Source organism: Delphinapterus leucas, chromosome 13, assembly GCF_059928025.1.
Source record: "Delphinapterus leucas isolate spDelLeu-1000000601 "Yukka" chromosome 13, BTC_Dleu_Yukka2, whole genome shotgun sequence".
Lineage (NCBI taxonomy): Eukaryota > Metazoa > Chordata > Mammalia > Artiodactyla > Monodontidae > Delphinapterus > Delphinapterus leucas.
Window position 1 is genome coordinate 16,432,916 of NC_143141.1, and position 15,408 is coordinate 16,448,323.

A 15,408-nucleotide genomic window follows, 5' to 3' on the forward strand; every position below is an offset into this window, starting at 1 on the left:
TTGTTATAGTGGCCTGAATGGACTAAGACATTGAGGCTCACAGAAGTTAAATAAAGGGCCCAAAATTATGTGATTGATATATATCAACTTTTGGAGCCTAGATTTGGCTGTATTCAAAGTCTGTGTTCTTTCTACTACCATAAGCTGCTTTCAGCTTAGATATTCTGGGAACAAAGTCATAAAAAATGGCAGTTGAGCTAAGTCCTGAGGGGAGGTAAGATTTATCCAAAAGGATTAACGGCATGAGTAATGACACAGAGTTGTGAGAAATCCTGTGGGGCTCAGGAAGTGGAAAAAATGTGGGAGCACGTGGTGCTTGGGGAGTGGAGTGGGGAGGGCAAGCTTCAAGAGTCAGAGAAGAAAATGTAGACCAAGATGGACTGGAGCAGCTGCCGTGGAGGCAATAAGAGTTGGGGGGTAGGTGCAATGAAAGCTTCTAAACTGGAAACTTGTGGGGATAGTATCAGGATGCTCAGATACTTGTTTTAAAAAGGTAAATCCGACAGCAGTATATGAAATAGTTTGTAGGGGGCAGAATGGAAGGAAGCCAGGATTCTCTTTTCTCACATGTTTCATGTTCTTTTCTCCCTTTCAAATATGTACCACATTCTATCCCAGACTTCACCTCCCTTTCTTCTTTCCTGCTGCACTTCCCATTATCACCTCTAAACCTTGTATCATCTCCTCTATTTATTTTTAATACTTTTTATTCTTTAACAATTGAGGTAAAATTCAAATACTATAAAATTCACCATTTTAAAATGAACAATTCACTGGCATCTTACATTCATAATATTGTGCTATCTAATTCCAAAACATTTTCATCATCCCAAAAAGGAACCCATATTCATTAAGCAGTTACTTCCCAATGCTCTTCTCTCCCCCGAACCTCCTCAGAACAAAACCATTAGTTTGGTTTTTGTCTGTATGAATTTACCTATCCTGAATGTTTCATATAAATGGAATCATATAATATGTGAACTTTTATGTTTCTGGCTTCTTTCTCTCAGCAAAATATTTCTTGAGATTCATCATATTATAGTATGTATCAATACTATATTGTATTGCTTTTTTTTTATTTGAGTAATGTTCCATTGTATGTATATAACATGCTTATCCATTCATCTGTTGATGGAAATTTGTGTTATTCCAATTTTTTGGCTACTATTAAGAAGTGCTGCTATGAATATATATGTACATGCATTTGTGTATCTGTTTTCAATTCTTTAGGAGTGGAATTGCTCAGTCTATGTTTACCTTTTTAAGGAATCAACAAATTGTTATCCATAGTGGCTGATCCATTTTCCATTCCCACCAGCAATGTATGAGGGTTCCAATTTCTCCACATTCTAAACAACACATCTTTTTCCTTTTTTTTCTTTCTTTCTCTTTTTAAAAATAGCCATCCTAGTGGGCATAAGAAGTATCATCTCTTTGTGGTTTTGATTTGCTTTTTCCTAATGGCTAATGATGTTGAACATCTTTTCATGTACTCGCTGGCCATTTGTATATGTTGTTTGGAGACATGTCTATTCAAGTTCTTTGTCCATTTAAAAAATTGGGTAGTTTGTTTTTGGTTGTTGAGTTATAAGAGTTCTTTATGTATTCTGGATACTAGACTCTTCTAGGTATATGATTCGCAAATATTTTCTCTCATTCTGTAGGTTGTCTTTTCATTTTCTTGATAACTTTCATTAAAAACAAAAGTTTTTAATTTTGATGAAGCCTAATTTATTTCTTACTTCTTTTGAGGCTTGTGCTTTTGGTGTCTTATCTAAGATGCCATTGCCAAGTCCTAGGTCATGAAAATTTACCCCTAGGTTTTCTTCTAAAAGTTTGATAGTTTTAACTTTTGTATTTAGATCTTTGACTCGTTTTGAGTTGATTTTTGTACATGGCTTGAGGTACTGTTTCAACTTCATTATTTTGCATGTGAATTTCTAGCTGTCCCAGTAGCATCTGTTGAAGAAATTATTACCTCCTCATTGAATGTTCTTGTTCCACCCTTGTTGAAAACCAATTGGCCATAGATAAATAAGTTTATTTCTGAAATCTCACTTCTACTCTATTGGTCTATATGTCTATCCTTTTTCCAGTACCACACTATTTTGATTACAGTAGCTTTCTAATAAGTTTCGAAGTAGAGAAGTGTGAGTCCTCCAACTTTGTTCTTCTTTTTCAATATTGTTTTTATTTATTTATGTCCCCTTGTAATTCCATATGAATTTGAGGATAAGATTTTCCAGTTCTGCATAAAAGAACATTGGAATTTTTATAGGGATTGCCTTGAATCTGTAGATCACCTTGAGCAGTATTGCCAATGTAACAATATTAAGTCTTCTAATTCATGAATCTGGGATGCCTTTCCATTTATTTATATATTCTTTAATTTCTTTCAGTAATGTTTAGGACTTTTCAATGTAAAAGCCTTTGCACCTCCTTGGTTAAATATATTCATATTTTATTCTCTTTGATGCTAATGTAAATGGAATAGTTTTCTTAGTTTCATTTTGGGTTGTTCATTGTTAATGTACCAAACCAATTTTGGTGTGTTGACCTAGTATGCACCAACTTTGTTGAATTCTTTTATTAACTCTAATGGGTTTTTTTTTTTGTTTGTTTTTTAGATTCTTTGGAATTTTCCTAATATAAGATGTCATTTGCTAATAGAAATAGTTTTACTTATTCCTTTCAATTTGGATGTATTTTTTTTCTTTTTCTTACCTAATTGCTCTGGCTTGAACTTTCTACACAACATTAAATAGTAATTGTGTCAGCAGACAATCTTATTTTTTTCCTCATCTTGGGGGAAATGATTTCAATTTTTCATGACAGTATGATGTTAACTGTAGTTTTTTCTTAAATGCCCTTTATTATGTTTAGAAAATTCCTTCCTATTCCTAGTTTTCTGAGTATTTTTATCATGAAAGTGTGTTATTAGATTTTGTTAAAAGTTTTTCTGTGTCAATTGAGATTATTATGTGTCTTTTCCCTTTGCTTTATTAATGTGGGATATTACATTTATTGATTTTTTTTTTATGTTATACACATATTCCTGGGATAAAGCCCACTTAGTCATGGTGTGTAACTTTATAAACATGTTGCTGGATTCATTTTGCTGGTAATTTCTTCAGGATTTTTGCATCTATATTCATTAATAAATTTGATTTTTAATTCTCTTTTCTTGTAGTGTCTTTGTCTGGCTTTAGTATCAGGATAATTCTGGCCCCATAGAATAAGTTAAAAACTGTTTCCCCCTTCTATCATTTGTAGTGCTTTTATAATCTTTTGCATCAAATTTTCATTTAGCCCCAAAGCAGGTTAAAGCAGACAATTCTTTGCAAACAAGGTTTGTTCTTCCCTTTCCAGAACCAGGGCCCCAAATCCTTCTCTGGGCATGAGGACTGATATCTTCACGACCACCACTGAGCCAGGGGCTATGGAGGGGTGGCAGGTGGAGCAAGTGTAAATAAAAAATACCAGTTTCAAATTGCCTTTTTCTTGATTCAGTATTCACTTAGTTGCTGTAAACCTTTGAATGTTTTCTAGAGTTATGACAAGTTTGCTTCTGGCAGTTTTTGCTTGATTTTAAAATATTTCTATGGAGGGATGTGTCCTTGGAACTGCCTACTACACCAGTTTTGCTGACTTCACTCTTTCCTCCATTTATTTTTATGAGCTCCCTTTAATCATGGCTCCCACTTCCCCTTCCATCCCAGCCTTCAAAAAATCCTTGAAGTTACCAGAAGCTATTATTTTATTTTTCTTTGTTTTATTTATTTTAGTATTTTTGTTGCTTTGTATTATGGTTGTGTGTGTTTGTATGTGAATGTTGAGGAAATTTGGGTGATGGCAAATTTGAAGATCCAGTTGGCAGAAAAGAAATTTTAAATTAGCCATAATTAGGTGTCTCTAAATACTCTAAATATACACTTCTTCCTACATTGAAAACCATTTAATGGAAGGGGCATAGTTCTCTTCTCATGAAGTATTTAAGTATTTTAAAACATTATCGGTCAGGAACTGATCTATCTAATAAAAGGGGTAACCAAATGTTTATTGAAGCTTGACACTGTCAAGCTCACTGTGTTCTGATTTATAGGGAGTTAAAAAAAATAATCATTTTGAGGGAATTAAGACCACAAATATAAATCTTGTGAGTAATTAGGCAGTGGTGTATTTATCAATACGGAATGGATTTTAATTTTTAATCAGGGCTTTTGTTCCAAGTGACAAAATAATGGCTTGTTTTCGGTCTTCCACTGAAACAGACCTCCCAGAGCGGGATTTGGTGCATCAGTGAACCCCTCTGTGTTTCATTTGCCATCAAGTGTGATGCACTATCTAATCCCCTCAGTGAGAAGTCCCAAGGAAATACTGTGCTGCTTTCAAATTGGGTATGATTTTCCCACACACGAATCACAAGGTAAATGAAAATGGTCCGATTGAGCAATGTATCCCCATTTGCAGGGAAATGAAAGAGAAATATCATTACAAAGGTATTGAAATTATTACATGAACAGCCAGAATGCTTTTTATGAGCCCAGAATGAAGATTAAATCTCCAGAGAAACCTCAAATTTGAAGAACTCCAATTGGGATAGTTGTTATGCTGCCCATGGCAGAAATCTTCCTGTTTATCTCCACCCCAATCATAAACAATATGTACATAATTTAGATACAAAAGATAACAGGATTTCAGAAACATATCTCTGTATCTATAGCAATCATTTCCTAAAGAAATACTATTTGTTAAAATTAGTATATATGGAGGTGTCTTTGGGGCATTTGATAAAACACCAGAAGGAGCTCCAGAATTTAATCAGAAAACCCAAATCCGAATCCTGACTCATCAAGTTTAGTATGTGACTTGAGCAAGAGGTTTTGGCTGTCTGTGCTTTAGCTTCCTCTTTGGTAAAATGGGAATCATTCTTCCTGACCAATAATTTCACTGGATTGCCATGAAGGTTTGATGATACATCAGAAGAGAAAGAAGCAGCAAAATGTTGGGCAAACTATTTAAATTCTTTGCCGCTTACTTACTGTGACCCTTGGTAAGTTATCTCATCATTAAAGAGCATCAGTTGACTTATGTGCAGCATGGAAATAGCAATGCTCATCTCACAGGGTTCTTGTGAGGATTTCTCACAATCCAGGTAATAGTTTTTGGACATTTTAGGAGTGCAATCATGTTTGTTAAATGGATAAATATAGTAAGAACTTTATGTTCTAAAGAACTTTGCTAATGAAAGTACAACAGAACCCATTTCAACTTGATTTGGGAAACTGGGAGAAGTTTTGCTCATAAAAACTTAGAAGTAATATCTGACCCATGAATAGGTTTTAAGCTCATGAAAGATTTTGTCTGTAATGGTCTGGATAATAAATATTTTAGGTTGCTGGAGGATATTATACTTACCCATCACATATACTCAACTCTGCCACTGTGGCACAAAAACTTTATTTATGGCAAAAGCCCCCAGGAAGGGCTTCCCTGGTGGTGCAGTGGTTAGGAATCCGCCTGCCAGTTCAGGGGACGCGGGTTTGAGCCCTGGTCCAGGAAGATCCCACATGCTGCGGAGCAACTAAGCCCTTGCACCACAACTACTGAGCCTGTGCTCTAGGGCCCGTGTGCCACAACTGCTGAGCCCACGTGCTACAACTACTGAAGCCTCTGTGCCTAGAGCCGGTGCTCCACAACAAGAGAAGCCACCGCAATGAGAAGTCCGTGCACTGCAACGAAGACTAGCTCCCACTTGCCACAACTAGAGAAAGCCTGCGGGCAGCAACAAAGATCCATCACAGCCAAAAAAAAAAAAGCCCCCAGGAAGAAAGGAGCATGCTTCTCTGGAGGAACCAGAGAACCCACGATAACATTCCTTTTCTTTGTTGGGAGTCATTTCCAGGTAGAGGAAGGGCATTGCCATGTCAGGTGACCCAGATCCAGGCCATCCATCTCTCTCCCCTCAGATTTCCTCCTTTGTTAGATAACAACTGCTGTAGTGAAGGTGCTTTGTAGAGTATAAAGCCCTGTGCCAGTGGTAATCTTTAGTGGAAGATGATGAATGAACTTGAGTTAAGGTATCAATAAGAAGGGACTAGATTGCTGCACTCCTGGATATGTGGAGGGTGTCAAAAGGAGGAGATCTGCTGACCACGAGCTGTTGGGCCAGCTCCACAGGGCTTGCTCACACTGGTCAGTCTGCATCTAAAGTCCACTCTCCTGGGGCTTCCCTGGTGGCGCAGTGGTTGACAGTCCGCCTGCCGATGCAGGGGACGCGGGTTCGTGCCCAGGTCCGGGAAGATCCCACATGCCGCGGAGCGGCTGGGCCCGTGAGCCATGGCCGCTGAGCCTGCGCGTCCGGAGCCTGTGCTCCGCAACGGGAGAGGCCACAGCAGTGAGAAGCCCGCGTACCGCAAAAACAACAACAACAAAACAAAGTCCACTCTCCTGCCACCTTGTCATGGTTCGTAGTGTAATGGAGATTGCCACTCAATCTGGCACTTGCCACTAACAGCTGTATGACACCAGGACATTCAACTTCCCATTTTGGGCTTCAATCTCCAAATCTGTAAAAGGAATGGGCTGGACTACATGATCGCTAGGACCCTGACATGCCTTCCCATTGTACCTATCCCATGGGCTGTGGTTGAATGCACTGGAACTTTACTGCCTTTGCAGAGCAGCTGATCGGCCTAAGCTCTTTCAGACACTTGGAGGATAATCCTCCTTTGAATGAGACCCCCTTACCAGCTAATTTTGTACTGAATTTCACCGTGTAGTGGACAATATCGGTAACATTTTCCTTTTATAGAACCTAGAACACAAGCTCCTACTCTACCCATTGTTCCTTTTTACCACGCCATCCCCCATAACACATACAAACTTAGCCCTGTTTTATTAGGATTTTCAGAACACATTTCTACTTAACCAGATCCTTAAATGGAGTTGAGGAGGCAATGCAGTGTAGTGGTTACTGCCACAGCTCTGATGTCAGGGAGACATGAGTCCTAGTCCGAGCTTTGCCATTTGCTATCTGTGTGGCCCTACCTTGCCTTGTTTTCACACCTGTAAAATAAGCATGATACCTACTTCATGGAGAAATTTCAGTGATTACGTGTGACAATGGCAATGAAATTTTAAGCATATTAGCTGGAACACAGTAAGTCGCCCAAAATAATTATCTTTATTATTTTATCCTTTGGTTCTCCATAGAAAATTGTCTTTTCATAACATCAAGAAGACAGATTTGAAAGGTGTTTCTCTTTTCCTTCTATTTTAGCTCTCATAACTGGCTGCTCTACTGCTGGACTACCCTCCAAAGGAATGCTCCATCTCCCTGAGCTTGGTGGTAAACAATTGGCACAAACGTGGCAAACACAAACCCCATACCAGGTAATAGTACCACTCATGTCTTCATTAGCTGCCAATGTGTTCATTAAGCTAAGAAAAGCCATGAGGCAGAAAGTGATATTTTTTTTTAATTTAGTAAATCGAATGCTAATTGAATAGGACTTACAGATTTATTTTTAATAGTATTGTGCTGTGATGCAGGGTTTCACTGGTTGTGGACACAAGATGAGGTGTCAAGGCAAAGACGTCTTTAAAAAAAGCCTGACAAATGAGGCAAGAGGTTCCAGCAAGTTCAGAGCAGGTAGGCCAGGTAGGGGACTTACAAAGTGAGAGGTTCATAGGAAGCAGTAAGTCTATAGCAGAAGCTGGCAGACTTCATAATAGGCTGGATGGTAAATATTGATATTTTAGGTTTGGGGGCATTAAATATCTCTGTCAGCCCTACTCAACTCTGTCATGGTGGCAAAAAAGCAGGTATAGAAAACTGTAAGTGAATGGGCAAAGCTGTGTTCCAATAAAATTTTATAGGCACTGAAATTTGAATTTTATTTATCCTTCTTTTGTTTATGTTTTGTTTTAGGCATTTAAAAATATCAAAATCACTCTGAACTCACTTGTGGTATAAAAACAGGTGGTGGCTGGTGGTAGTTTACTGACCCCTTAGTCTAGAATTATGTACATGGAATTGCAAACTACAGAGGACTGAACAAGATGGGACATCAAAAGTACAAATATACAGCTGTTGGACGGGCCCAAGGTCCTTGGGTATCACTTCGGCAGGCTCTTGCCTCAGTCAGAAATGTGGCTGCATTTGACTTGAAGGTTCCAGCTAATCCTTAGCTGTGGCCCGAGGCCATCAGGATTTGTAGAGGGACACAGAAGAAAATGAAGACTGCTGACAGACAGGCTCTGGCTCTGGCAGGTTCTGACCTACTTTTTCCTATTATTTCTAAAATGTTTTCTTTCAAAGTTACCATGTCTCCCTCTTCTGCTGGTTTTGACTCATCTCTTTTTAAAAAGACTTTCCACTGTCTTGCTGGTGTCCTTCTGAACAAATGCCCTAAGGCTTTCCTAAAGCCCAATTTGCTCTAAGGGAGATTTTGTGTAAGGTGGGTGATCCTTAGATTTCACACAAGGAGGTTTACTTACCCAAGAGCTAAAAGGAATTCCTGACAAGCCAGTCTCACCCAGAGTGACTTACAGAGCAGACTCTGGTACACACACATACTCACTGTTCTTAAATGTCCTCTGTTAATTAATCCTGCTCTGAAAATCTGCACTTCTTTCCCTTATTTGCATAAAACACCTGAAACTGTGCATCCCTGAAGACAATGACAAGCCTGGATAAATTCAAGCTCTACCACAAGCTAGCTAAATGACCTTGGACACATTACTTGAATTTTGTCTAATATGCATTTTTGGAATGCATTTGATAATATCTCCTGGTCTAATTATGTAAGCATTTTCCAGTTTGTAAAGTGCATGAAAATAAAGGTATTAGGTAGGTTTAATAATTTGTATAGTCTGGTGTGTATGTGTTTTCAATCATTGGGAAACACATTTTAAATATTTCATAAGTCTTTTAAATACATTCACAAATGCACGCACACACACACAGACCCTGCAAGTAGATGGCATGGTGTATATATGTGACTTTTGATCTTAAGAGTTTATTTTTGAGTGGGAATGGTGTAGTACAGCAAAACGAGCACTGGCTTTAGAGACAAGGAAATAAGACTTGCATTAAAGGCCTGACTCCATCCTTAATTAGCTGTAGTGGTAGGAAAGTTGCTTAACATCTCTGAATCTTTATTTCTTCATTAAAAAAAATGGAGATATTAACCCTTGTCCTCACCACAGGATTATTTTAAGAATCAACAGAAATAATGAAAAGTGAAAAAAAGTAAAGAGCTATGCAAGTCTAAGTCTTGCCTCATTAGCATCATTTTCTCCTCTGTGGCAATCTGAAAGTCTGCTTGAAAATCCTAGGGTCCACAGTTTGGAAAGCACCAGCAGAAAGCAACAGCTAGAATAGCAGACTTTCAGAAAAGGGTAATGATTCATCAACAGGTGAAACATATTTACTGAATTTTTCAATATATGACCAGAAGACTAACTTCAAAGTATACTTTATGAAAAATCAAAAGATACTCTCAAGGTTCAACAATTGAATTTTCACTTAATCTTGAAAAAAGATTCTTCCCACACAATCCACGAATGGATATCTACTGGTTTTCCTTGCCTCTGTTTAATGAAACAAAATGTTGAGTCACTTGAGCACCAGGAGTTTGCTGCTCCCCTTTGATGTGGAGAAATCAGAAACAGCATCTCTGCCAGAGTCATAGAGGGAAGAAAATTCCTTCCCAGCTTCTAAAGAAGGTCAGACAACTGGCCAGTTTTGTCAGAGCAGTCAAGCAGTTAGTTGAACTAATTCCTTCCCTGAAATGGTTTTCTCTGACTGAATATACTAGGCATTTGAGTCCCGAGGGCTGATTTCATATTGCTTTGTATACCCATCTAGCACCCAAAGCTATAGGCAGCATAGCTTAAAACAAAACAAAACAAAAACAATCAGAAAGGTGACCCAAGTTAAGGAGGCCAATTCCTTATATGTGGACTTCCTCTCTTGCTTTCCTATCACGGGTCCCTCACAGAACCAAAAGACTCTCTGATTTTGAATATAAGATCCCCAAAGAAGACTGTACCAAGCTGTTAAAGAAAGAAGAAAAATTTCTTTCTATATCACATCAATGGAAGGCCTCTCTTTTAGCCTCTGCTTACTCACCATAAGAAATCAAATTGAGATAAGGGAAACAAAAATACCAAATGATAACGGGAAAAGAAGGATTATTTTTCTATTGGTGAGGTTTACTGGATAAAGCTGCATAAAAAAGTATTCTTTCAAGGATACCTATCTGGCAAGATTTCATTGAAACTGACAGTAGGCATAAGGCAATGCACGGTGCCAGATACCTTGGGGAAATAGAAGTTGTGCAGACAATGAAGTTTAAAGAGAAGACATGCAGGTGAAATAGCTTGAGAGTCACAAGAAAGCACTGCCAGAACATGTGCAAGCTTATCTTTGGGCCTACAGTCCCTGTCTTCAATTCCTGATTGCATGCCAGTTGGTGACAGGTGGATACATTCCTATCTCCGGTCCAGTTCTGCTCTCTGCATTCCAGGTCAATAAATCCAATTACCCATTTTATATCTCCATGAAAGTCTCAAAGGCATATCTAAGCCAACATGTTCAAAACTCATAATCTTCCACCTAAAGCTGGTCTTATTTTAGTGCTCCCTTTCTCAGTAATTGACACCATCACCTGTCAAGGAACAAGCCAGAAACTGAGGAATGGTTTCTGAAACTTTATTACTCTTCACACTTCACAACTATTTCATCACTTTATTGTTTTAGACTTTATGTTTTCAGAGCCATTTTAGATTCACAGTAAAATTAGGAGGACAGTAGAGATATTTCCTTGATTCCACACATGCATAACCTCCCCCATTATCAACATCCACCACCAGAATAGTACATTTGTTACAATTGATGAGCCTACATGGACATATCATCATCACCCAAAGTCCATAGTTTACATTAGAGTTCATGCTTGGGGTTACACATTCTATTATTTTACTACCCAAAAGTTTCTCTGTGGTTCATCTATTCAGCTTTATTGCCCCCCGCCCCCTCCCCTGCCCAACCAAAGCAATCACTTATCTTTTTATTGTCTCTATAGTTTTGTCTTTTCCAGAATATTATATAGTTGGAATTATACAGTGTGTAGCCTTCTCAGATTGGTTTCTTTAACTTAGCAATAGGCGTTTAAGGTTCCTCCATGTCTTTTTGCGGCTTTATAGCTCATTTTTTTCTAACACTGAATAATAGTCTTTTGCTTGGATGTACCACAGTTTATCCATTCACTTATGGAAAGACATTTTGGTTGCATCTAAGTGTTGACAATTATGAATAAAACCGGTATAAGCATCCTTGTTCAGGTTTTTGTGTGTACTTATTTTCAGATCCTTTGGGTAAATATCAAGGAGTGCGATTGCTAGATCGTAAGGTAAGAGTGTGTTAGGTTTTATAAAACTATGAGACTGTTTTCCAAAGTGGCTGTACCACTTAGCATTCCCACCAGCAGTGAATGAGAGTTCCTATTGCTCCACCTCACCATCAGTTGGTGCTGTCAGTGTTCTGGATTTTGACCATTCTAATAGGTGTGTAGTAGTATCTCACTGCTGTTTTAATTTGCATTTCCCTGATGACATATGTTGTGGAGCACCTTTTCATATGTTTATTTACCATCTGTATATTCTCTAAGGTGAGGTATCTGTTCAGGTCTTTGGCCTATTTTTTAATCAAGTTGTTTGTTTTCTTATTATTGAATGTTGAGTCCTTTTTTATATTTTAGATAACACTCCTTTATCAGATATGTCTTTTGCAAATATTTTCTCCCAGCCTGTGACTTATCTTCTCATTCTCTTGACATTGTATTTTGCAGAGCAGAAGCTTTTAATTTTAATTAACTCTAGCTTATCAATTATTTCTTTCATGGATCATACCTTTGGTGTCCAATCTGAAAAGTCATTGACATACCCAAGGTCATCTAGGTCTTCTCCTGTGTTATCTTCTAGGATTTTGATAGCTTTGCATTTTACATTGAGGTCTGTAATCTATTTTGAGTTAATTTTTGGGATGGATATAAAGTCTGTGTCTAGATTTTTTTTTTTGCCTGTGGATATTCAACTGTTCTAGCACCATTTGTTGAAAAGACAATCTTTGCTCCATTGCATTGCCCTTGCCCCTTTGTCAAAGATTAGTTGACTATATTTATGTGAGTCTATTCCTGGTCTCTCTATCCTGTTCCACTGCCCTATTTATCTGTTCTGCTATCAATACCACATTGTGTTGATTATTATAATTTTATACTAAGTTTTGAAGTTGGGTAGCATCAGTCCTTCAGCTTTGTTTTACTCCTTTAATATTGTGTTGGCTATTCTGGGTCTTTGACTTTCCATATAAACTTCAGAATCAGTTTGTTGATATCTGTAAAATAATTAGCTGTGATTTTGGTTGGGATTGTATTGAATCTATAGATCAAGCTGAAGAGAACTGACATCTTGAAAATATTGTGTTCCTATCCATGAATATGGAATATCTCCCTAGTTATTTAGTTCATTTTTGATTTCAATTACCAGTGTTTTTTAGTTTGCCTCACGTAGCTCTTGTATATGTTTTGTTAGGTTTTTACCTAAGTACTTCATTTTTTGGGTGAATGATATATTTTTTAAAATTTAAATTCCACTTGTTCATTGCTGGTCATAGTAAAGTGACTGACTTGTATATTAACCCTATATCCTGGAAAATTGCTATAACTGCTTATTAATTTCAGCAGTTTTTTGGTCAATTCTTATGGATTTTCTATATAGATGTTTGTGTCATCTGTGAGTAAAGACAGTGTTCTTTCTTTCTTCTCTATCTATATACCCTTTATTTCCTTTTCTTTTCTTATATTACATTAGCTAGAACTTTCAGTATGATGTTGAAAAGGAGTGATGAGAGAGAACATCCAATTTCTGACTTATTTGTTTTCTAAAGAACTTCTTTTAACATTTCTTGTAAGGCAGGTCTACTGGCAACATATTTTATTAATTTTTGTTTGTCTGATAAAGTCTTTATTTCTCCTTCATTTTTGAGAGATAATTTCACAGGGTACAGCATTCTAAGTTGATGGGTTTTTTTCTCTCTCAATATTTGAATGTTTCACTTCACTCTCTAGTTGTTTGCATGATTTCTGAGCATAAGTCAGAAGTAATTCTTATCTTTGATCCCCTGTGGGTAAGGTTTTTTTCCTCTCTGGCTTCTTTTGGGATTTTTTCTTTACCTTTGTTTTCTGCAATTTGAAATTTATATGCCAGGTGTAGTTTTTTTGCATCTATTCTGCTTGGAATTCTCCAAGCTTCCTGGCCTGTGGCTTCATGTCTGACATTAACTTGATAATTTTGTGTGACTCCCCACTAATGAATGAAATTCTCAGTCATTATTGTCTTATAAATTTTTTTCTGTTCCTTTCTCTCTATCTTTTCCTTCTGGTATTTTCATTACACATGTGTTACATCCCTTGTCATTGTCCTGTGGTCCTTAGATATTCTGTTCTACTTTATCAGTCTTTGTTTTCTTTGCTTTTCTGGTTTTGAAATTTATACTTACATATCCTCAAGTTCAGAGATTCTTTCCTCAGTCATGTCCAGTCTACTAATAAGCCCATCAAGGCATTCTTCATTTCTGTTACAGTGTTTTTGATCTCCAGCATTTTTTTTCCTTTCTTTCTTAAGATTTCCATCTCTCTGCTTACATTGACTGTCTGTTTTAACATGCTGTCTACTTTAACCATTAGAGCTTTTAGCACATTAATCATAATTGTTTTAAATTTCTGGTCTTGTGCTTCCCTGGTGGCGCAGTGGTTGAGAATCTGCCTGCCGATGCAGGGGACACGGGTTCGTGCCCCAGTCCAGGAAGATCCCACATGCCGCAGAGTGGCTGGTCCCATGAGCCATGGTGCTGAGCCTGTGCGTCCGGAGCCTGTGCTCCGCAATGGGAGAGGCCACAGCAGTGAGAGGCCCATGTACAGCAAAAATAAATAAATTAATTAAAAATTTCTGGTCTTTAATTCCAATATCTCTGCCATGTTAGGCTCTGACGCTTGCTATGTCTCTTTAAATTGTGTTTTTTGCCTTTTAGTATGCCTTGTATTTTTTTTTTTTCTTTATAGCTGGGCAATATACTAGATAAAAGGACTGCTGTAAATAGGCTTTTGGTAATGTGGTGGTGAGGAGTGTGAGGAGGGAAAGCATTCTTCTGTCCTATAATTTGGTCTCAGTTTTTATCAAGTCAATGCCTCTGGACTGTAAACTTCACAAGTGTCTCTTAGTTTTCTCTTCTCCTTTAGGTGAGATAGAATGGCTAGGATGGGCTGGAGTTGCATATTTTCTTCATCCCACTTGGAAGGCTAGAGGGGGCTGAAGTTGTGTATTTTCCTTCTGCCACGTAGAAGACTAGAGTTGACTGGAATTGAGTATTTCTCTTCCCCTAGGTCAGTTAGGCTTTGATAATACCCCGTAAGTTTAGGCTCTGGTTAACCATTTCCTCTTTAGGGCAGATCTTGTTAAGAAGAACAGAGTCCTTTGTGGTATTTGAAGATGGTTCCTTTTCCCCTGTCCCTACTAGAAGTACAAGATGATTGTTTTCTCTGATATTTATTATGGAATTCTGGTCAAGCTCCTGGAGGTAAATCTCACAATATTGTGGGGGCCTCTTGGTGACTGAGTCCCCATGGAATTTAAAACTCTTGGACTTGTCCATAATGGTCCTTCAGGAACTTGTCAATCATAGTTCAGGTTTTCCTACTCTAACTCATGTACCCCAGCAGTTTCTGCTCATAAGTCTCTGCTTTGTAAATTGTGACTCCCTATGTTTATTGATACTTGTCTGTGTCTCCAATCACGGGGACAGCAGTTTGCTCTGTGTCTTTCATAGATCCCAGGATCCGTACAGATTGTTGATTTTTCAGTCTGTGCAGCTTTTTACTTGTTTTTAGGATAAAGTGGAAATTTCCATGCCTTTATTTTTTATTTATCAAATATTTTTTGAACACTTCTATGTGCCACTATTTTGTAAGTTCCAGGGACATGATGGTGTAAAAAGCAATTTTCCTGCCATCACGGAGCATTTTTAGTGGAAGGAAGAAGACAATAAACAAGTTGAATAGACACATACTGTGGAAAACGTTAAAAATAAAACAAGTTATGCCATAGGTAGTAACTGGATGGGGAATAGAGGAAGGCTAATTTATATGTAGTGGTTAGGTAAGCCCTCATTGGGGAGGTGCCTTGTCAACAGAGAAGGTACCAGAAAGAAGTGAAGAATATTTCCAGCAGAGGAGACAGAAAGTGCAATGGTCTAAAGGCAAGAAAAGTCTTGTTATCTTTAAGGAATGCAAGGGAGATCAAAGTGGCTGGAATATAGTGAACAAGCAGAAAAGAGAAAATAGT